Raw genomic sequence first — 13544 nt, forward strand, 5'->3', positions numbered from 1 at the left:
ATAGTATAATAACCCCCCCCACCCCTCCCTCCTCACCCTCCTCCTCCTCACCCTCCTCTTCCTCCTCCTCTTCCCAAAAACTTGAATTATGCTGCCTCTGTACCATGGAGCTTCATTTGAACAGTGCAGACAAAGCATCTTTTAATTAAAAATTGCACCAACAGATATGATCATCTCCTTCTTTTATAAACCAGAACCTGTGTTGGGTTTAAATTCCACTTCAGCACAAAGACAAAAGATGGAGGATTCTTTTCTTTTGTGTGTTTATTATCTATAAATCTAAACTTTTAAAATCACTCCTGACATGTGATTATGCTTTATATCCATTAACAGTGAACATGGAACATTTAGTTGTTTCCTGACATTAATCTATTTGCTTTTATTTTATCATAATGATGTTTTAAAAACTGCTAAATTTGACTTAATCCATTTTCCTCACCCTCCTCCTCCTCCACCCTCCTCTTCCTCCTCCTCTTCCCAAAAACTTGAATTATGCTGCCTCTGTACCATGGAGCTTCATTTGAACAGTGCACACAAAGCATCTTTTAATTAAAAATTGCACCCACAGATATGATCATCTTTATAAACCAGAACCTGTGTTAATGTATATACTTTATTCTATTTTATTTTATTCTATTTCTTATATATTGTTGTTTTTTTATATTGTTGTTTTATGTTCAGTGCACCAATGACACCAAGGCAATTTCCTGTATGTGCAAACATACCTGGCCAATAAAATAATTCTGATTCTGATTCTGTTGGATTTAAATTCCACTTTGTATTCAGCACAAAGACAAAAGATGGAGGATCTCTTCTTTTGTGTGTTTTATTATCTATAAAACTAAACTTTTAAAACCACTCCTGACATGTGATTATGCTTTATGTTCATTAACAGTGAACATGGAACATTTAGTTGTTTCCTGACTTTAATCTATTTGCTTTTATTTTATCATAATGATGTTTTAAAAACTGCAAGGTTTGACTTAATCCATTTTGTGACACGATTTATTTAATCCTCTTTCCTGGAAGTATTCTCTTTTAATTTTTTAATTCATCTGTTTCTGCACTAATGGTTGTTAAAAGCACTTTTTTTTAAACAAGACTTCCCTTAAATCCACCACATGCGTTGCAGCAGTGTAGAGCGCCCTCTACTGTCTGTGCACCACTCACCACCCCAGTCTCAGTCTATTGCAATAAAGACTAAATTAAATGGTCAAATATAAACAGGTTCTTTTCTATTCTCACTTAATATGTCTTTTAATGTTGTGTTCTTGGTGCCAAATATTGATATATTGAATTAGTTCTCTGTAAAATAAACGTTGCAGAGCCTTTGGTTTGTGTTTCCTTTTCGGGTGCAGATAAGATAAAGTGTCATCATGGTGGTCAGCACGTGTTTAAGCACAATTAAGTTATTTGACTTAATAATGTGACAAACTATAAGTGAGTTGAGTTCTTCCTCCCTCATGCAGGTCTTTTGGTTATTTTGAGTAGTGTAGAGTAGAAATGATTGTTTAGTTATTGTAGTAGAAACATAAAGTGGTCTGATAACCTGAATGATGTATTTGTCAGGGCGGCACTGGCTCAGGAGGTACTGTGGGTCGTCCGCTGACCACAGAGGTCGGTGGTTCGATCCCCGTCTCCTCTTGTCTGCACGTCAAAGTGTCCTTGAGCAAGTTGCTGAACCCTGATGGCTCCTGATGGCTGAGCCGTGTGGGATCGATAAGACTCTTTACCAACACATAGTTAAATTTAATGGGTTCCTACAAAACCCATATATCCACCAAGTTTGGAGGAAATCTGTTTCGTAGTTTTTCCATAAATCTGTCGACAAATAAAATCAACAAGTGCATCATCAGTTAAGTGTCGTCTGTCTATGATATGATTGCTTTGACCTACAACGGCTAATTGGCCTCAATCATCGATACTAAACCGGTTCTGATCCGAATTTATATTAACTGTTGACATAAGACGTTGTTTGAACGTCATTAAAGTTCAATTATCTCAAACGTTGCTCAGTAAATTATGATCCAGTAAACAGCTTCACGCCGGGCGCCACATTAACCACAACGAGTTTTTTCCTTTAACTTCCTCGCTGACGTGTAAGAGAAACGTAACATGCTACCAGGAGACACAAGAGGACCGGGAGAAGCTGCCAATCAGAGTGTGTGTCTGACAGCAGCACCCCCCCCCCCACCCCCCATGTCTCCGTCTTCTTCTCGTCAGGCGACTGCCAGTCCGTCAGATAGGCCCTCAAAGGAGGCCCCCGCCCCCCCGATAGCCAGAGCTTTGACTGGGAGGTTTCACACGCTGTCACGAGTACATGTGAGTGCCTCAAGTTGGGTCGCACCTTGTAAAGGGCCTCGGGTGGTGAAGGAGCCGTGTGTAAGTGTGTGTCTGTGAGTGTGAGTGTGTGTGTGTGTGTGTGTGTGTGTGTGTGTGTCACATGTAGGGTTTGTAGCCACACCAGCAGCGTGCCTCCGGGGACAGCAACATGTCGGTTAGTCGGTCAATACACAACTCTGGATGGATTGTGAGGAAGTGTTTGTGCAGACGTTCGTGGTGCCCAGAGGATGAACCACCAGTTATCATGAGGTTTGATTTCAGTCAAATGTGTTGACAGCTTTTGGTTGAATCGCCATTGAAGTCGGCTCCTGCTGAACTTTATTAGCTGCTGTAATGTCGATGTTAGCATTAACTACAACTCATCGACAATGTGAATCATCTTGATCCCCCCCCTAGTGGCTGGTTGCAGTACAGCTCATAAAACCTGCGTTCACCATGTCAGTGGACTGAAACAAGGTTCAAACTAAAAGGTTCAAAATACATTTTTCTCGTTTACTGTCATTTCAGTTAGTTGATTTATGGATATTTAGTTTTAATTAGTAACTTGATGCTATAAAAAACAGGTGAAACCTCCTGATTGACAGCTGAGACGGGCTTGTGATTGGTCGAGGTCGTGTACCAGCAGAACCAAATGGCTCCAAATGAGGCCAGATGGCAGCTCCCATACACAAGATACTTTGGCTTCATTTTTGTACAATGGGAGGAAGTGGAGGCGTGTCATCCATCTTTATATATTCAGTCTATGGTACACCCTAACATGGCTGTAGCACATATACTCCCTAATTATTAATTTCGGTAATATCTTCTGGATCTAGTTATTTATTTCCCGGCCCATGAAACTGAAAACCTCGGCTCATCTCCTCCTGCATGTAAAGTAGTTCTTGTTGTTGCCTCTGAACAAGCGTTTAGGCCATAATGGTTTTCTAATATGAGCCTCACCATTGAAAGCGTGACTAATGAAATTTGTCAAGCATCTCTCTGAGCCTGAGAGCTTCACCCGAGGAACCTGGACATACATTTAGCCCTTTGAATAAGAAATGAATCAACACAAAATCTTTAACAGAAAATATCCACAAAACAAAAGGAAATGTGCAGAATGATTTGAATTTTAAAACTGTTTCATGAGGATTTAGCCCGAATGAGATATGAATATGTCATGAAAGACAATTATGAATGTAATGTAGCGTCAAATCAAATCGTGGTATCTCCTGAATCTAACACCTACCAAAGGGCCTCGGGTGGTGTGTGCTTATACTCTGTCTTACTGTTTGCATACACCACATGTACGCGTGTGTGTGTATGTGTGTGTGAGTGTGTGTGTGTGTGCAGGAGGAGAAGGGATTATGAGTGGGAGCACTGTGGGGGGTTTGCCAGCCTCCAGGGGGGGAGGTGAAGTGGATTTCTTCTCTCATCCATTTTTCATGGCTTTTCTCCTTTCAGATCTCCAGTCTCTGTACATACGGCTGACGGGTCGACTCGCTTTTATCTCCGAGCATCTTTTGGGGAGTGTGTGTGTGTGTGTGTCTGTCTGGTGATGGGGGTTGTTGGGGGGTGTCGATGGTGACGGCACAGGTCAAGGTTGAGACATACTGTTTTTCAACGAGCTCTAATGACGATCTCAGCGACTTAGATGATGCTCATTTGCTGGAGTCTTTGAAGAAGAGCTTTTTAATTGTGTCTCCCTCTCCCGGTTGAACCACAGGACACTGAAATCTGAATATTCAGTGTGGATCAGAACGTTTTCCACGGTGCAGATGTGTGAATGTGGTGAAGCCTCATACTTTAAAAAATCTGACCACATGGACCACGAATAAAAAAATGCAGTTTAACAGCAGTTTATTCCCCTCGGGGATTCATTCAAACAGAGCTCTTTTTAAAAAAAAGGGGGCATTTAATAATTAATGAACCTCGATTAGTGACCTCCAGGGTTCAGCCTTATTGACCAAGCTTGTTTCCTGCCTTTAACAGAAATGGTCCAATAATGATTATCATGTTAAAACCATTATAGTAAAACTGCTTTGTTCCAGAGGTCACATCCAGATCCTCAGAAAAGATCGATCGGAAAATATCTTTGTAGAAAATGACAAAAAAGTGTTTTCAGGATACTTTTGATGCAGAATGAAACGTTCCGAATGTCAGAAAAACTACTTTTCTTATTTGTGTGTGAATAAGAGAACATCGTCTGCGTAGAGTTGGACCGGTGCAACTCGGATTGTGCATTTTACCAGAATCACTTTCCATTTGTTCCAGTCCTCCACTGTTTAGTTTGTGTCATACAGTCCCGAGTACCTCTCTCACACCCTCATGTTCTGCTCGAATGGTGCTGTAAACTCTTTAAAGTTCAGATTTCATACAGAGCGTCGCAGGCTACTGTAAAGAAACGTGACGGACATTTCCAAACTACCAGGAAGTGCATGGTTTGGTTTCAGTCTCTCCGTTCCACCGGGGCGTCACAACACACACAGGTTTTTTTTTTGACAGTGGTTTACGATGGAAAAACACAGTTACAATCTTAACCAGTTCAGCGAGTTAACGACACTTTGCAGTCGACTATATCTCGCTTTTCTTGTTCATACTTTGGAAGTGACTTTGTAGTGACAGTCCCCGTTTAACCTCTGAGAGGCTGAGACGTGACAAGAAAAATATATGGTTCTAGACAGATTTATATTTTATGTGTTTTCTGTGATGGGCTGCCAGCACGACTCTGTTTACACAGGGAAGTCACGACCTCAGTGATCAAACTCCCACAGGTTTGAGGAGGTAGAAGCTGCACGAAGCGGATCCTAAAGGTCATTGAATCTAAGTTACTGCCTCTTGTGCTTCCTTCTATCTCCAGCCTGTGGGAGATGATGCTCAGAAAACCTGAACGCCGTCGGCCCGACAATGAATCACTGATTAAAACACGTGATTACAGAGGAAATGTGGTATATTGTTTAGATTTCCTTCCCTTCAGTGCAAGATTTTCCCAGTTAGCCTCTCTCCACATATGGAGATCCCTAAAGGGGCGACTCACCCTAAGCCCTCAAATCCACCCCAGCATGCACAGCACAGAACCTCGTAAATATACCTCGCTGATAACGTCCGGCAGAAGCTGCACAAGAAAGCAGAAAGTACAGCGGCAGAACTTTTATGGCCCGCTCGATATCAGCCCTTTGAACCAGGAACAGGCTGCGGGACTTCACCTGGTTCCCGTCTAGCGAGCGTTTATCAGCTCGAACCAGTCGCTCCTCTGCTCTTCCTCAAAGCACAACGCCACGTTAATCCCAGGTTATGACCTCATGCAGTCGGGGGCAGGAGAGCAGAACATCTTGGAGTGATTTCAAGTCGAGGCTTGGTGATGGAAAAATAAAGAGAAATGGTGGATCACCCGGTCGGATCAGGAGATTCAGAGACTTCAGGGCTATGTTCCCTGAACAGCTTTATAGATGCAGTTATATGGGATTGACATTTCATTTTGTACAGATATTCATGAGGCCAAGAGGACGAATCCTTACAGACGTCCAGTCACAGGACTTATTCTCCAGGACCAGTTAGACTACATACCTCGAATATTCGATGGATTCCCTCTGTGCCCGATGGAGAACTGACCTTTCATCTGTGTCACTGGCCGGTCAAAGTTTCCACTCATCCTGAGAAACATCCCAAAAAATACTAGATGATCTGCTCCAGACATTATCGTGGTTTCCAGAGGACGAATCCAACTAAATCTGAAAATCCCTTGATGCATATTGAGCAAATTCCATAAACTGATGACTAAATATCTACAAAAGTGATGAAGTACAGTGTCACAGAGTTTGTAGCATCGTCACCTTGTTAACACGACATGTTGGACAGTTTCTTTATATTTGTGGTTTTATATTTTTAATATATATAGATAACAAACCTTTGATTTACAACTCATTATCAATCTGAGGTTGATGCTAAGGAGATAAAACTGAAGATTTAAATTGACATAAGCCAGAAAAGCGTGAAACCCAATGTCTGCGTGACTCTTTACAACAAAACCCATCTAAAATGTCTCCGGGCATTAGTCTGTATTGACTCCAGTGGAATCGCGGAGCACCCGACAGTACAACATGCATATGGTGTCATTTGCATACAGATGGAGAGTGTGTGAGAGTGTGGTGGAATCACTCGGGCTTAGTTCACCTCAGTGGATCGACTAACGGCAGCGTGGATCCTGTCCGTCCTTCAAAGGGCAGGTCGCAGCTCCCACCTGTGAATGGAGAGCATTCAGAGCGGAGGGCTGGTAATCCATCTGCTGCGGCGGCCCACTAATCCAGATGGTCTCTGGAGGACACAGGCATCCCATGTGTCCCGTTACAACATGAAAGCAGCAGGGACGCAATTCAAGGAAGCGTCCGTCCGTCCACCCGTCACCAGCGCCCCTGTGGAAGTGGACGGGTGGAGGCCCGGGGAGGACGTGTCCGTCCAACAGTTGGTCAGAGACAGAATTTCTGGAAGAATTTACTTTATTCACTCACTGTTACCACCTTCATCTTGATGCTGGTGCAAAGTCACTTTCAGCTTCTCTCTAATGACAGAAAAGTCCATTTATCGAACCAACAGTTTGGTCCAGAGTGAAATATCTCAACAGCCATCGACTGCCCTGTATTTTGGTATAGAAATGCTAACTATAGTAACGCTAACATTAAAGCTGCAGCTGTCAATTGTTTCACTTCATGAATGAATAGAACAAAGAGGACAATCAGCTGACTCTGCAGTTTGACCACGCAACGGCAAAAAAAACTAAAAGTTAGGAAAACTAAGAGAATCTGGACGTCTACTCAAACTCTTAAGTTTTAAAAGCTTGTGCCAACTAACTATTTTTTGTTCAGGTAAACAACTTCTAATTTTATTTTTACAAGAGATCTTTGAAGGCTGAATTTTGCAACTTTATTTAGTTAAGTTTGTTCAAATTATAGTTAGTAAGTTCTTTAAACAAGATTGCAAACTTTAACTTAAAAAAAACTTAATTCATTTGTGTGTTACCAATTAAATTGTAAATAACAATTTTCTTGTCTTATGTCATCATCCCAAAAAAACTTAACTTAAACACAAAGAAAGTATATTAATTAAATAGTAAAGACACATTAAAAACACTGATATTCTTCTAAATATAAGTTTGAAAGTAAAGTAAATAAACTTAAGACAGAAAAAAAAATTGACGTTTTGGGCATCAAACCCATTTTATTTCAACTTAATGCAATGTCATCCAAGACAGTTAGTGCACATGCAAAGTATCATATTTAAATATATACTGTATGTTTGTACCAAGTGTCATGTTTTAAAAGTTAAACATTTCAACATTAAGGTAATAAATTAACAAAATCCAAACCTTACTGAAATCACTGCCCACAATGAGTATACACTTTTAATAAAGCTTAAAATACATGAGAAATTCAGAAATGTTCGTGTTTGTACTTTTTTTTTTTTTCCTCCAGAAAATATTTTTCTTTTAAAAACACAAATTCAGAGTAAGACACCAGAAAGAAAGAAAAAAATAAAATCACAATTGGACAAAACTCGTCATGTCTTTACGATGAAAAGAAACTTATCGTACTTCTTTCGCATAAAGGTATCGTGTGTGTTTTCACTAAAATATGAATCGAATGAGATACACGTCATCTTTGCCTCATAGCAGCAAATCTTATAATTAATCTTCCTCCTGTTGCTTCTGAATATTCAGCTACCGGTCTGCAAGTGAAGAAGCAAAACGTGAGCGGACTTCATCCCAAAAATCAAAAGTGCCTTTTTCCAGGAATTTATGAGCAAAGAATCACAAACTGAGCCGATCGCCAGAGGAACCCGTGAACCGTCACATCCTCGGTCCGATATCAATGTAACAGGATAATACAGCTTCTTTAATTACAGATTACTACACATAGCACCTTTGAATACCCGACATTTAAAATGATGAATCGTGGTTCAGCTCGTGATCGCTGGAGAATACAGTAAGAAATTGTCGAACGGCGCACAAACCATTAACTGAAAAACAATCACAGTTGAAAAAGAAGAAGCAACTACAGCAGCGCCGTGAGGGGAACGTGTAGAAAGACACGTGGTACTGATGGATCTGGTTTTCTGTCCCAGAGAACCGGCTGAGCGATGAGAATTTGATATGTCGATGCTTTAGAAGCGAGCGAGCGAACGCACACACGCACGCACGCACGCACACACACACAAACACACAAGTGGTGGAGGTAGAGATGTCCGATGCTGGGCTAATGGGCCAAATCCAGCACAAGGTAAGAACCAGTCATACGACCATTTACTTACCTCAAATGTTAACCTGCCTTGATATCGAGCAGTCGGACCACTTCACTCTGAACTGGCAAAGGTGCATTTAGTTTTGTGGCAGGTGGGAAAGTTCATCTCGTCACAGAGGGGAAAAGGAAAAGTTCAACATTTTCAATATCAATGTCTATTTCCATTTAATTTATAGCACGGGATGTTCTGAAAGGCTAAATGCTAAAATCTAAAGCTCATTAGTTCCAGGGGGGTATAAGTTGCCCAAGGGCCCCATGGTAGGGACTCAAACCGTGTAGCACGTAGTATTAACCCTTTGCTTAGTGGTACGTCCCTATAGCTTCATATTTACTGTACAAACATGGAGGCGGAGTCAGTTTTAACAGCCAACTCTTTGCATTTCTCAAAATGTTGAACTCTTCCTTTAACTCCTCCATGAACGCTGCCACGATAACTGACTTCTACGAATCTGGAATTCAACACTACGGGAGTCTTGGGTTTGGGTATTATCTCAAATTTTAGTATTTTATGCAGAAGAACACAAACATTTGAACCTGAATAAGATAATAATAAAAAAACATAACCAGCTGCTTTTAAATAGCTTATGAAGGTAATAAAAAATGTTTGAGTTCAAAACAGACGGCGGGTCTGATTTAGTAGATCTCGACTCCGTAGCTTGAAGTTAAATAAACACACAGACCTATACTTAAATCAACATTTCCATCTTATATTTATTCTGTATAGGTCCTGGTTGAACCGGCCGAACCTGAAGCGCTGCCACACTGGTTGTTTCTTTTGGCAACTGAATTCTCTCAAAACAATCGAGCTTCAGTAACGACATCAGACGTTGGGACTGGATGTTTGTTTTCCTTGTGTCAATCATTAATGCTACTGTGCGTCTTCGCACTCGAACTCTCAGATAATCGCGGGAGGAAAGGCGTGGACCGGCGTGCACCTGCGTCGGCTTCCTGGCGGCCGCTGCCTTCAGATGCAGATCGTTAACGTAGAGGAGCGACACGCCGACCTCGTGATTCTGCGACGACTTTCCACTGAGCAATCCTTTCAGCTTCTAAGGAGAAGTCCCACGGCAGCTTTCCACGACTCACAGGCACAAAGATACAGACTGGCCTCAGCAGTAAAAATGGCTTTTTGTTTGTCACATTTTTAGGTCAAGACGATTCGAAGCAGACGCCCTCATTTCAGCCAAGGAACGCTTTTCTATACACGATACACAGGTTGGATTTGTCTCCCTCAACTCTGCAGTGGTTATGGCTGACACCTGTAAAATGTGTTCACGTGTGGGCGACAGATAATCGAGAGTCAAACCAAAGACAAACGGCCACTTTCATCACGTCACAGCTCAAACCAGACGAGGACAATGGAGACCTGGGAGCACCGTTGGAAATCTGTCATCAAACCACTGAGATCCGCGTTAGAAGGAAAGACGGATGGAGGTGGATGAAATAAGGTGAAGGAGGATAAGCTGCCCAATAAAAAGACATTTTAACATATCAATTATCACGATGTGAGGTGTAGTTACGAATATTGTTAAAGGACACATACGATATCTTTCCTCGAGTGTTGTATAAAGGTTTTTTGTGAATGTAAAACTTCAATGGAGTATTAACCCAAAGTAAAACCATAAACCTAATATGAGATTAATTTGTCTCATTTTCCAAAGGTGCTTTCCACATCTTTCCAAAGTGTCCCGACTCTAAACTTGTAATTCCTGTAGTTTGAAAGTATTTGAAAAGTTTGATCTAAATTCACACTTGATACCGACATTTATTCAACAGGCTTGGAAACCTCATTACTCCTGAGAGAATATGGATCAATTTAGCAAACGAGAGTTGTTTTGAAAAAGACAGGAACATAAAATAATGAATAAAAACAATTCAAGCTGCTCCAGTTAAACTAGAAAATCCTACATCGAGGAATGATCTCCGATGGATAAGATATTCGATTATTGGGGCGTAGAGGGAGATAAATATGGCTTTAAGGGTTGAATGTATATATTCCTACACAGTTTGGGTGGAACTTCATTCTCAAACATTTGTCTCGGCCTGTGAAACCAAACATCTTTAGTGTGGTGGATTCATTTCTGATATATTTTGTTAATTTGTGCAGATGAGAACAATCAATATAGAGCCTGAGTGGCACCAGAAAGAGATGAAACAAGTTCTCTTCAGTGGGAGATTCAGGAGATTCAGGAGATTCAGGAGATTCAGGAGATTCAGGAAGGACGAGAACAAACACGCAACAACGCAACGAAAGAACACAACCACAAAAACAACACACGAGGTACTATGGGCAACAGAAGACAAGTGTTGGCGTTTGATTGTCAGCTGTTCCTCAGGCTCAAAAAGCAGAAAAACAAGAAGTTAAATCATTGTCACATCAACCTTGAGTATTTCTTAAGGGTCTCACTGGTTGAAGAAAAAAAAACAGTGAGTTTGGGGACCGGAACTTTTTTTTAACACTATTTTGGGATTTTAAGGTGTTAGAAACATTGCACTTAGAATCCTTACAAATACTTACAAAAAAATAATTAAAATTCACCAAACCACCAAGTTATTCAGGCAGGTCAGTTTTTAAACAGCTTCCAGTACAAACCAGTGAACCTCTGCTGGTGCACTATAAGAAGATCTGAACCCTGGTTTGACGTGAAATCACCGACAAGATCTGCCAGCATTGTTCTAATCTACTTCTATTTCTATCTGACTCTAGAAATGTAAAAATAATGAGATGGGGGTTGTTTTTTTTTAGGTGGGCAGTGATTTTCTAAAAACAGCTCTGCTTCAGTACTTGCATATTTTTAACAAAACGAGGAGGTGAGGGGGAATTTGTGTCTTGTCACGATTTTAAAAATCATAGATGAAGTACCAGCCCTTTTTTGAATGAAGAAAAATACTAATACACACGGTAGTAAGAAGAGTAAGAACCTTGTCGCCTCTAAGCTGCAAGTGATTTTTGGAAATATAGTAATATCGTAACATGCTGGTCATCGTCACGCTCAGAGGATTTTCCCTGAACGGCCAAACGTTTGATGATTTGGACCTGAGATTTTAGACAAACTGCAGTTGGAGATCAAGTCTGTGAGATTGGTGTAAATGACGATTCCAATATGTATTGCACTGGAACTCCGGAATGAATTATCGTTCAAGGCAATGAGTCAGATGGTTTGACTGCTTCTAAAACTCTGCACTACTGTGTTCAAACCTCCAGGCTGTGTCCGTATCTCAGAGAGCAACATGTCATACAGGGTAAAAAAGTCAAAACTGAAAAGGTATCTTAACTCGATGTCAGAGAGATTTCAGGTTGTTCCCCGACTCGTTAGAGCCAAAATATCTGGTTCTCGGGAAGTTTTTCACACCTGAACATCTTCATTACAGTGTTTAAATTGATCTGATCAGTTTTGGCTTCGTATCAGAATTTAGGGAGCGCATTAAATCATTTTTTATGACACAAACACTGTGGGCTGCGTCTACCTACACCTGACATCGAGTGGTTAGTAGACGGGCGTGTGTCTGACATCAATTCATCCAAATTAATGAAGAAATTCAGTTTGTTAACATAGTTCCCACTGTTATATCATTATAGTATTACAACCAGGATCAATAACTAGTACTCCATACTACTTCAAATGTGCCAAAAGATCCAAAAAAGTGTTTTCACGCTGCAGACGAACTGATCCCTGGTTCGGCTTGATTCCAGACTGAAACCACCTCTTTCGGTTGGACTGATATTTAGTGAATCGGTCCAGAAACCGATCCGAGGCGCCTTCGACACCGGTTGGTTTGATTTGGACGACACTGAAAAGTCTGAAGGTCCAAAACAAACAAAGCAGATGTTAAAGCGCCCGTAAAAACAAAACCCCCGAAAAACAAAATCCACTGTAGCTTTTTTTTTAATCCTATAACCGTGAGTACGTGAGATAAAGTTCCCTGCGTCATGTTCTTGACGAACCGAGTACAGCACGCTCCGGATCAGGATTGTGCTCGACCACGATGACTCACTGGAGTCCGGCCCCTCGGTGCAGAGGAAGGCAGGAGCTCGGTCTGAGCGGTGAAGAGCTCAGCAACACTGAGGGATGGTTCAGCCCGGGGGTGCTGTGATACGTATTGCTCAAAGGCTGTGGATCAGATCAATTAATTGAGGCATGCCTGAACAAGTGGTGGTTAACACACACACACGCGCCTGACTCCCCCCCCCCCCCCGTCGATACAAGGCCCCAGGATTAAACAGCATAGTCTTTGCAGTACTGGATCATGGCTTAAAGGAATACTCCACTGGTTTTTTTTTTTTTTGCATTAGCGATAAGAACAATGTTGGAAAAGCTGATGCTGTAAATACTTATGTTAGATTCTAACTTTCAGGTTGGGTTGAAATGTTTGAGCATGAGTAAGACTCCATAAAAAATAAATAAGAAATGTCAGCTGACTGGAGGTAACCAGGGGCACGTGGCTGGTTAGTGGCTCGATGCCAAGTTCACATCGTACAGGGTGGATGCTGGAGAAGAGGAAATTTCCATGTTGATCCTCTGCGAGTTCACGAAATCAAGATCGTTGTAAGATTCCACTAACACGGCGGTGAAGAGCGCTGAGTGGAGATACGTTTACTGTGAGATAACAACGATATGAAAATGTATACATTTATTTAATTTCATCTGAATAAATGTGATGTGAGGAGGATTCAAGGTATATGACGTCATGTTTCCCTGACAATGATGATTTCAAAAGTCAGAAAGTTGTATTTACGATAACTGGTGTGACGTGAGAGTTTCCCAGTGATTGTGTTTTGCAGGAATGGTCCGAGTCAAGTTCGAGGAACGAGAATATTCTTCTCACAGCCAGCAACAGATTTCAAAGGTCACATTCAAGATCCTTAATTAGATCAGTGGAGAATTCCTCTAATCAAGGGCAAGCAAATGAAATCAGTGATATCCAGCCATT

This window comes from Limanda limanda, chromosome 18, assembly GCF_963576545.1.
Source record: "Limanda limanda chromosome 18, fLimLim1.1, whole genome shotgun sequence".
Taxonomy (NCBI): Eukaryota; Metazoa; Chordata; class Actinopteri; order Pleuronectiformes; family Pleuronectidae; genus Limanda; species Limanda limanda.